Source organism: Heteronotia binoei, chromosome 16 (genome assembly GCF_032191835.1).
Source record: "Heteronotia binoei isolate CCM8104 ecotype False Entrance Well chromosome 16, APGP_CSIRO_Hbin_v1, whole genome shotgun sequence".
Classification (NCBI taxonomy): domain Eukaryota; kingdom Metazoa; phylum Chordata; class Lepidosauria; order Squamata; family Gekkonidae; genus Heteronotia; species Heteronotia binoei.
Window position 1 is genome coordinate 48,975,140 of NC_083238.1, and position 10,944 is coordinate 48,986,083.

The window sequence follows — 10,944 nt, forward strand, 5'->3', positions numbered from 1 at the left end:
GGGAGATGTGGAAGAGTACAAACAAACCTCTGCCATGATTTTGCATTTCTGACTTAAAAAAAGAAAAAGCCACAGAAGTGGAATGGAGACCAGCTAGGGTTGCCAAGTCCAATTCAAGAAATATCTGGGGACTTTGGGGGTGAAGCCAGGAGACTTCGGGGGGGGGGGGAGCCAGGAACAAGATTGTGACAAGCAGAATTGGACTCCAAAGGGTGTTCTGGCCATCACATTTCAAGGGCCCACACACCTTTTAAATGCCTTCCCTCCACTGGAAATAATGAAGGATAGGGACACCTTCTTTTGGGGCTCATAGAATTAGACTCCCTGGTCCAAACCTTTTGAAACTTGGAGGGTATACTGAAGAGAAGCATTGGAGGCTATGCTGAAAATGTGGTGCCTCTAACTCAAATAACAGCTTTCCCAGAGCCCCAGATACCTGCAAATCAATTCTCCATTATACCCTATGGGAATTGGTCTCCATAGGGAAAAATGGTGTGCCCAGAAGACATTTCCCTCCTCCACCAGCTTTCTGATGACCCTGAAGCGGGGGGAGGGCCTCCAAACCGGGGGGATCCCCTGCCCCCACCTGGGGATTGGCAGCCCTAAGACCAGCACACGAGATTTCCTACCAGCTTTGCCCCCTTCCTGCCAGAGAAATAGCTATATGCTTCCACAGACAATGTCTCATCCTGACTGCTGAACATGTACAAGAGTTTATGATTTTAAAATAATGTAATTTTGGCTCATACCTCTCAATGCTGGCCCACAGCAAAATCCAATGTTTTTTTTTTTAATGTACTATCCTCTTAATCTTTTCCTCTTTCCCCATATGAACCCCAGAGAGCACTGAGGTCAACGGGGAAAAACCTAATGACTATCCCTGGGCCGAAGGAAGTTAAATATCAGAGCACCAGAATACGGGCCTTTTCGATCGCGGCCCCTACCCTATGGAACCGACTCCCCGAGGAGGTGCGGGCCCTGCGGAGCCTTGAACAGTTCCGCAGGGCCTGCAAGACCATCCTTTTTAAATCAGCATATTCGGACTGCTAAGAAAAATGGTAATTAAAGATCCGCCAATGCGGCCTAAAGATCTATACCGCAGTATAATTGTATTTACTAGACTGGTTTTTATTTTAATGTTTTATTGTTCTATATTGTAATTCTAATGTTTTATTTATTATGGTGTGTTTTTATGGATTGTTGTTAGCCGCCCTGAGCCTGCCAAGGTGGGGGAGGGCGGGATATAAATGAAATTAATAAATAATAAATAAATATTTAGGATCTCCACACGCTACAGCCATAGGCTGTATGTACACAACCAAGGGCAAGGACCCCCACATTACATCCAGCGTGGAAAGGAAAGGCCCTCTATGCAAGCACCAGTCGTTTCCGACTCTGGGGTGACATCGCATCACGACGTTTTCACGGCAGACTTTTTTACGGGGTGGTTTGCCATTGCCTTCCCCAGTCATCTACACACGGACCAGTACCAGTCTGTGGCTTGTTAGCAACCAGGCTGTGAGTTGTATGATTACTTCATTATATATTACAATGTAAGAAGAAGACGACACTGGATTTATATCTTGCCCTCCACTCCGAATCTCAGAGTGGCTTACGATCTCCTTTATCTTCCTTCCCCACAACAGACACCCTGTGAGGTGGGTGGGGCTGAGAGAGCTCTCCCAGAAGCTGCCCTTTCAAGGACAACTCCTCCTTATTCACTGAAAATGTCACGACAGTGTGCGTTTGCAATAAAAAAGGCCAACGCCATGCTGGGAATTATTAGGAAGGGAATTGAAAACAAATCAGCCAGTATCATAATGCCCCTGTATAAATTGATGGTGCGGTCTCATTTGGAGTACTGTGTGCAGTTCTGGTCGCCGCACCTCAAAAAGGATATTATAGCATTGGAGAAAGTCCAGAAAAGGGCAACTAGAATGATTAAAGGGCTGGAACACTTTCCCTATGAAGAAAGGTTGAAACGCTTAGGGCTCTTTAGCTTGGAGAAACGTCGACTGCGGGGTGACATGCTAGAGGTTTACAAGATAATGCATGGGATGGAGAAAGTAGAGAAAGAATTACTTTTCTCCCTTTCTCACAATACAAGAACTCATGGGCATTCAATGAAATTGCTGAGCAGACAGGTTAAAACGGATAAAAGGAAGTACTTCTTCACCCAAAGGGTAATTAACATGTGGAATTCACTGCCACAGGAGGTGGTGGCGGCCACAAGCATAGCCACCTTCAAGAGGGGGTTAGATAAAAATATGGAGCAGAGGTCCATCAGTGGCTATTAGCCACAGTGTGTATGTGTGTGTGTGTGTATAAATATATATATATATTTGGCCACTGTGTGACACAGAATGTTGGACTGGATGGGCCATTGGCCTGATCTAACATGGCTTCTCTTATGTTCTTATGTACAAGTGCTATGGCTGACCCACGGCTATTCCAGTAGGTGCAAGTGGAGGAGTGGGGAATCAAACCCCTTTCTCCGAAATGAGAGTCTGCACACTTAACCACTACAACAAACTAATAGAAATAAAGTGCACAATTGTGTCATCCCAAAACCATCGTGCAGCCCCCACCCAGGTCTGCAGAAAAACCAGTCCCTGGTGCCGAAAAGGTTGGGAACCTCTGATCTACACTTTCCCCCCAGCAAGTTGGGTACTCATTTTACCGGCCTCAGAAGGTTGGAAGGCTGAGTCAACCTGGAGCCGGCTACCTGAATCCAGCTTCTGCCAGAATCAAACTCCAGTCATGAGCAGAGAGTTCAGGCCACAGTGCTGCAGCTTTACCACTCTGCGCCAAGGGGATGCCATAGTGGTTAAAAAGACTAGGAGCTGGGAAACCCAGGCCTGAATCTGCACTGGGTCATGGGTGAGCTTTGGCCAGTCACACCCTCTTAGCGTAACCAACCTTACAGGGTTGTCCTGAGGATACAACAGAAGGGAAGAGAATGATACGCACCACTTTGGGTCCTCAGGCAGGGTATAAATGAAAGTAAATAAATTAAAAAGATCCATCGGCCAAACAGATGCTTGGCACTAAATTGGGAGAACCCAGAGTGTAGAACGAGGCCTGTTTATGCTGAGGTGTGGGCAAGGCAAAAGTAGCAGCCTGTGAGACTTTGTGCCTTTAGAGCCAGGCCTAAGTTTGGGCGGAGGAGAAATTACCAAGTTTTAACACTTGAAGGAAAAACGCAATGTGTAGGAAGCCCCATGCGATGACTCACCCCCCCCACACACACACCAGTCACTCCACTCTCACAGCACCCACAAGCAACTGTTGAGCAAGGTTACTGAGAAATATGACCCACTGACAAAGATTTTGTCTTGAACAACTCAGAATTTCGAAAATGACACTGCACATACTGCTTACTGAAGTTGCCCAGATGCGATCGCCAAAAGCCAAACCACAAAATAAAAGTCAGCCAGGCCGTGATCTCACATGCTGAATAATACAGTTCTGGTGCACTTCCAAAGTTGGATTTTGCCCATTTGCAAAGTGAAATGCAGTTGGAAAGTGTATTGAAAGTAGATTGAAACTGCATTGCTTAGCATGTGCGATCACAGGCCTAGTATCTTTCATTAAGACTGGATGAAGAACTCTGGAGAACTTTATGTGCTGTTATTTTGCTTGGTTGGAAGAAAAGCTATCACAGGGCTTTTGTTTTGGAGCACTTTATAAGGAAAACCTTATACTTTCTCCCATGTGCCAACAACTGGGCAGCAAATCGCAGAAACAGGTACTCTGAAATAAGGAACACGGGCAATTCCTGACAGAAAGGTGTCCAACATTTTAAAATTCCTTTACTCGATTAATCTGTTTGATCGGATCAGTAACTGTCAGTTTGACTGAAAAGGTAGCCTAGCTCAACCGCACATCCTCCCCACAAAACCCGTCCCCCATTGTCATCCATTAAAACACACACACACATTCTTATGCAACCAAGTAGCTGTAAACACGGCAAATGTCATCTTAAAAGAGGAATTCGCACTCACATCTCAAACACACCCAAAGTAGATGGTGGAGATTTTGGCCCTGATTTTTTATTTTATTTTTTAAAAAAGGTATGATATGCGTAAAGCCACCGTAGTCCCTTCACAATTTTAAAAGCAACTGATAGCATTTTAAAAAAAACCCACCCTTCTGATGCAAGTGCTTGTAAGAACCGCAGATGGGAGCTGTCATCTCGGAAGAGTTTATCTGCCCTACCATACAGACAACCTCAGGGAACGCTTCTCATAAAATGGTCCTCGGAGCAGCCTAATTCTTGATTCACCTCCACACACCTCCAGTAGATGAAATCAGTTGATTAAATCAGTAGAAGGCACCCAGGATCAACTCCTTACTTAAAGTTTTGAGTCCAGTGGCCCCGCCCCTTTCAAATCCAACAACGTTTAATTCTGGGTCGAAGCTTTCGTGCGCACCAGTGTTCCCTCTAAGCTGAGTTAGTGTGAACTAACTCACAGATTTTTAGCCTCCGGCTCTCACATTTTCGCCTTAGCTCAGGGAGGATGACCCCAGAGAGCACACTAATTTGTGCAGCAGCTCACAACTTTAATCCCTGCAGCTCATAAAGTTAAATGTTTGTTCACAAGACTGCAGCTTAGAGGGAACATTAGGGCGCCCACCCATTTCTTCAGACTTTTCTTTCAAACTTTGGTTCTGTCGTTTCAAACCGACACGATCGCCCAGGTTCAGCCTACGATTTCAGATCCAGACCAGATCGCCGCTGGGTCGAAAAAGGGCCGCGCTTCATCTCAACCTGTTCCCCCCCCCCACCCCCAAAAAAACTTTCGGTTGTTTCCAAAAGCCTCCAGCCCGCGACATCGATTCCTTTCTGCACATTTCCCCCTTACCCTGAACTGAGTCCTCTAAACAACTTTCCTGCCGCGCACGCCAACTTTTCCCAAGTAGTTTCACTTTTGTCATTTTCATGGCGGGCGAGTGGGGGAGCGGAAAGAGAAGGGCAGGGCCGAGAAGAAGCGAAAGGAGTTGATTTCCTGGAAAGGGGGCGGTAGCAGGCACGGAGGGGGGAATTAACTTCTTTGCAAAAAGCCAAACAAACGCGCCTTCGCAAGCGCTGATCCCTTGCGCGTTCAGCTCCACAGCCCACCTCTGAAACGCGTGCCTTCGCATACTGACCCAAAAAGTGGATTCTTCTTTCTTCTAATTCATTCAAAGAAAGGGGGAAATTGCAATGTTAACCGGTTGGAGCGGTCAGAGAAAACAGGACTCGCTTCTTTCCTCCGAGCTGTACATCCCAGACCTTAAACTCCTGCGCCCTCCCCAACAGCGACTTGGAGAATTTCCTGGTGTGTTGCGCGCTTATGTAGCCTCAGGCTCCCATCCTTCTGAGGGGAGGAGTTAATCTTTAGCGTCAGCGTTAGCAGACGATACTGTGTATGATCATGTTTCCTAAGCAAGCAGAAGATCCTGTGTATGATCATGTCCCCTAAGCAAGCAGAAGATCCTGTGTATGATCATGTCCCCTAAGCAAGCAGAAGATCCTGTGTATGATCATGTCCCCTAAGCAAGCAGAAGATCCTGTGTATGATCATGTCCCCTAAGCAAGCAGAAGATCCTGTGTATGATCATGTCCCCTAAGCAAGCAGAAGATCCTGTGTATGATCATGTCCCCTAAGCAAGCAGAAGATACTGTGTATGATCATGTCCCCTAAGCAAGCAGAAGATACTGTGTATGATCATGTCCCCTAAGCAAACAGAAGCAACAGTGTATGATCATGTTTCCTAAGCAAGCAGAAGATACTGTGTATGATCATGTCCCCTAAGCAAGCAGAAGATCCTGTGTATGATCATGTCCCCTAAGCAAGCAGAAGATCCTGTGTATGATCATGTCCCCTAAGCAAGCAGAAGATCCTGTGTATGATCATGTTTCCTAAGCAAGCAGAAGATCCTGTGTATGATCACGTCCCCTAAGCAAGCAGAAGATCCTGTGTATGATCATGTCCCCTAAGCAAGCAGAAGATACTGTGTATGATCATGTCCCCTAAGCAAGCAGAAGATCCTGTGTATGATCATGTCCCCTAAGCAAGCAGAAGATACTGTGTATGATCATGTCCCCTAAGCAAACAGAAGCAACAGTGTATGATCATGTTTCCTAAGCAAGCAGAAGATACTGTGTATGATCATGTCCCCTAAGCAAGCAGAAGATCCTGTGTATGATCATGTCCCCTAAGCAAGCAGAAGATACTGTGTATGATCATGTTTCCTAAGCAAGCAGAAGATACTGTGTATGATCATGTCCCCTAAGCAAGCAGAAGATCCTGTGTATGATCATGTCCCCTAAGCAAGCAGAAGATCATGTGTATGATCATGTCCCCTAAGCAAGCAGAAGATCCTGTGTATGATCATGTCCCCTAAGCAAGCAGAAGATCCTGTGTATGATCATGTCCCCTAAGCAAGCAGAAGATACTGTGTATGATCATGTCCCCTAAGCAAGCAGAAGATACTGTGTATGATCATGTCCCCTAAGCAAGCAGAAGATCCTGTGTATGATCATGTCCCCTAAGCAAGCAGAAGATCCTGTGTATGATCATGTCCCCTAAGCAAGCAGAAGATACTGTGTATGATCATGTCCCGTAAGCAAGCAGAAGATCCTGTGTATGATCATGTCCCCTAAGCAAGCAGAAGATACTGTGTATGATCATGTCCCCTAAGCAAACAGAAGCAACAGTGTATGATCATGTTTCCTAAGCAAGCAGAAGATACTGTGTATGATCATGTCCCCTAAGCAAGCAGAAGATCCTGTGTATGATCATGTCCCCTAAGCAAGCAGAAGATCCTGTGTATGATCACGTCCCCTAAGCAAGCAGAAGATCCTGTGTATGATCATGTCCCCTAAGCAAGCAGAAGATCCTGTGTATGATCATGTCCCCTAAGCAAGCAGAAGATACTGTGTATGATCATGTCCCCTAAGCAAACAGAAGCAACAGTGTATGATCATGTTTCCTAAGCAAGCAGAAGATACTGTGTATGATCATGTCCCCTAAGCAAGCAGAAGATCCTGTGTATGATCATGTCCCCTAAGCAAGCAGAAGATACTGTGTATGATCATGTTTCCTAAGCAAGCAGAAGATACTGTGTATGATCATGTCCCCTAAGCAAGCAGAAGATCCTGTGTATGATCATGTTTCCTAAGCAAGCAGAAGATCCTGTGTACGATCATGTCCCCTAAGCAAGCAGAAGATCCTGTGTATGATCATGTCCCCTAAGCAAGCAGAAGATCCTGTGTACGATCATGTCCCCTAAGCAAGCAGAAGATACTGTGTATGATCATGTCGCCTAAGCAAGCAGAAGATACTGTGTATGATCATGTCCCCTAAGCAAGCAGAAGATCCTGTGTATGATCATGTCCCCTAAGCAAGCAGAAGCTACTGTGTATGATCATGTCCCCTAAGCAAGCAGAAGATACTGTGTATGATCATGTCCCCTAAGCAAGCAGAAGATCCTGTGTATGATCATGTCCCCTAAGCAAGCAGAAGATACTGTGTATGATCATGTCGCCTAAGCAAGCAGAAGATACTGTGTATGATCATGTCCCCTAAGCAAGCAGAAGATCCTGTGTATGATCATGTCGCCTAAGCAAGCAGAAGATACTGTGTATGATCATGTCCCCTAAGCAAGCAGAAGATCCTGTGTATGATCACGTCCCCTAAGCAAGCAGAAGATCCTGTGTATGATCATGTCCCCTAAGCAAACAGAAGATACTGTGTATGATCATGTCCCCTAAGCAAGCAGAAGATCCTGTGTATGATCATGTCCCCTAAGCAAGCAGAAGATACTGTGTATGATCATGTCCCCTAAGCAAGAAGAAGCAACTGTGTATGATCATGTTTCCTAAGCAAACAGAAGCAACTGTGTATGATCATGTCCCCTAAGCAAGCAGAAGCAACAGTGTATGATCATGTTTCCTAAGCAAACAGAAGCAACTCTGTATGACTGCAGAATGGAGAAGGATGCAATCAAGGCACTGGAGGCTGGTTAGGGGCCCCAAGTCAGGGGGCTGTGCCCCTACAGGCCCCCTCGTAGCTATGGGCCTGGTGGAAACGTTGCACTGGAAAACACGCAGGGGACAAGATCCTGCTGCCCTGTAGATTGTCGTGGGTAGGGCCCACTGGAGGGTGTCAGGGTCAGAACCAGTTCAAAGAGAGGGTAGATTACGGTTGGAGGGGTTAAGGGTTGCCAGATCCAGGTTAGGTAGGGTTGCCAATCCCCAGGTGGGTGACTAGAGAAGGCCCCAAAGGAGTTCCGTGATGACCAGCCTCACAAATTATTTCAAAAGTCATACCCTGACAAGCAAACACCCACCTTAAGTGTAATAGGACCCAAAAGAGTAAATAGACAATACAATCCTGAAATACTTTCAAAAAAGTCCTTCCGCTTCAGAGGAATCCCCAGTCCTGATCATGAGGAAAACGCGTGATGATGTACGTTCCACAACATCCAATAAATCTTGTGTATAGTTGTCTTGAAACACAGCCAACACTGTGATGAGGGTGTACTTTTATCTTCCCTTGTTTCGATAGAAGCTTTAACCAGCTATTCCACAATTATCAGAGCGTCGTAAGATTCTAACATTTTTGGATACAATTGCATCACAGTTTACAAGGCAAGACCTTGCAAAAGCACTACCGCTTCGATGTGTTTGTGTTGACTCTGAAATGACTAACGATGGAGGAATTGTGAAACTGCGGAGAGATAGGAAGAGCTTACCTGGGCGTTTCACCCTCTATGGGACAACTGCCCACAGAGCGTACCCTCAGTTGGCACGCACAAATATAAAGGGCTTTTTCAGAGCAGGAATGCACAGGAACGCAGTTCCGGCTGGCTTGGCATCAGGGGGTGTGTGGCCTAATATGCAAATGAGTTCCTTCTGGGCTTTGACAGGCATGTTGAGGTTAGAGTTGCCAAATCCAATTCAAGAGATATCTGGGGACTTTGGGAGTGGAGCCAGGAGCAAGGGTGCAGGACCGGATCTACATGTTTTTTGAGGGGGGGCAAAATTAAAAAATGATGCCCCCTTATGGGCCCATTCTATCTTATGGGCCCATAGAATACAATGGACTCCATACCCAATTTGGTTCCCCTCCTCCATCAGCGCCAGGGGCAAGCACCCCCCTCCGCTCCCCCCCTAAATCCGGCCCTGCAAGGGGGTGACAAGCATAACGGGACTCCAGAGGGAGTTCTGGCAATCACATTTAAAGGGACTGCGCTTCTTTTGGATTTTTACAGTTTTATTAAATTTCCATAAGAACAAGAATAAGGGACAAAGGAGAAGATGGATATAGAAAAGAAACAGCACATAGATGAACAGAAAAGCAGGACATTCTACACGTCAGTACGTCATTCATCACCAAAAAGGCCATAACATATTTTCATATATATTCAAAGTGAAATCTCAGTAATCATTATTATATTAATGTTGTAAGTTCTCGTTTGAACTTATCCAAATTGGATCATATTCTCAATATATATATATACACTAGTGAATAGTAAATAGTAAATAATTGCGTTTCACATCAAATAGTCTTGATCAGAAAGTCAGCTAAGAGTGTCAAACCAAACATAAGAACATAAGAGAAGCCATGTTGGATCAGGCCAATGGCCCATCCAGTCCAACACTCTGTGTCACATAAGAACATAAGAGAAGCTATGTTGGATCAGGCCAATGGCCCATCCAGTCCAACACTCTGTGTCACATAAGAACATAAGAGAAGCCATGTTGGATCAGGCCAAGGGCCCATCCAGTCCAACACTCTGTGTCACATAAGAGAAGCCATGTTGGATCAGGCCAATGGCCCATCCAGTCCAACACTCTGTGTTACACAGTAGCCAATATATATATATATATATATATATATATATATATATATATATATATATATATATACACACACCTTCTTTGGGGCTTATAGAATTGGACTCCTTGGTCCAATCTTTTTGAAATTTGGTGGTTGTTTTGAGGAGAGGCACTGGGTGCTATGCTGCAAATACACATGCACTTCCCGGCTATGTTGCTGCAAGCATCTCTGGAAATTGAATTTTTTTCGTCCAGCTCTCCTAACATCTCTAGTCCTTGAGTCGTTCCTCGTTCCAGTACTATCAGACTCAGGATCTCTTGCAGCCCTAGCTAATGGAAGCTGTCATTCAGGGGTATTAAACATATGGCCCACTAAGGGCTTTAATCCGGCCACCAGCAGAGGGGGAAGTGGTGGTGGAGCTACGTCACTCTTCCCAGTGTGCGTGAGAACCTAGCAGCAAGAAAGAGGGAGATAAATCCTTCCCTTCGAGCCACGTGTATCTTCCCAGCGTGCGTGAGTACCTAGCAGCAAGAAAGAGGGAGATAAATCCTTCCCTTCGAGCCACGTGTATCTTCCCAGCGTGCGTGAGTACCTAGCAGCAAGAAAGAGGGAGAAGAAGATTAATTGCAGATTTATACCCCGCCCTTCTCCCTAAATCAGAGCCTCAGAGCGGCTTACAATCTCCTATATCTTCTCCCCCCACAACAGACACCCTGTGAGGTGGGTGGGGTTGAGAGGGCTCTCACAGCAGCTGCCCTTTCAAAGGACAACTTCTATGAGAGCTATGGCTGACTCAAGGCCATTCCAGCAGCTGCAAGTGGAGGAGTGGGGAATCAAACCTGGTTCTCCCAGATAAGAGTCCGCTCACTTAACCACTACACCAAACTTGCTCTTTCCCTTTGAGCCACGTGTATGCTTTTTAATCTCAGCACTGCCCCCTGTGTTTTATTGTTCATAAACTTCTCCAAGCATTTTTTGGAGCAAGACTCAGGCATATGCCCCCCCCCCCCCCCCTGTTTCGGACTAACTGCCCCTCATCCATGTGCTCTTGGAAGCTGGTGCTTGTGTTTTCCAACAGATCCTAAACACCACCCCGCCCACTTCTCTTTGTCAG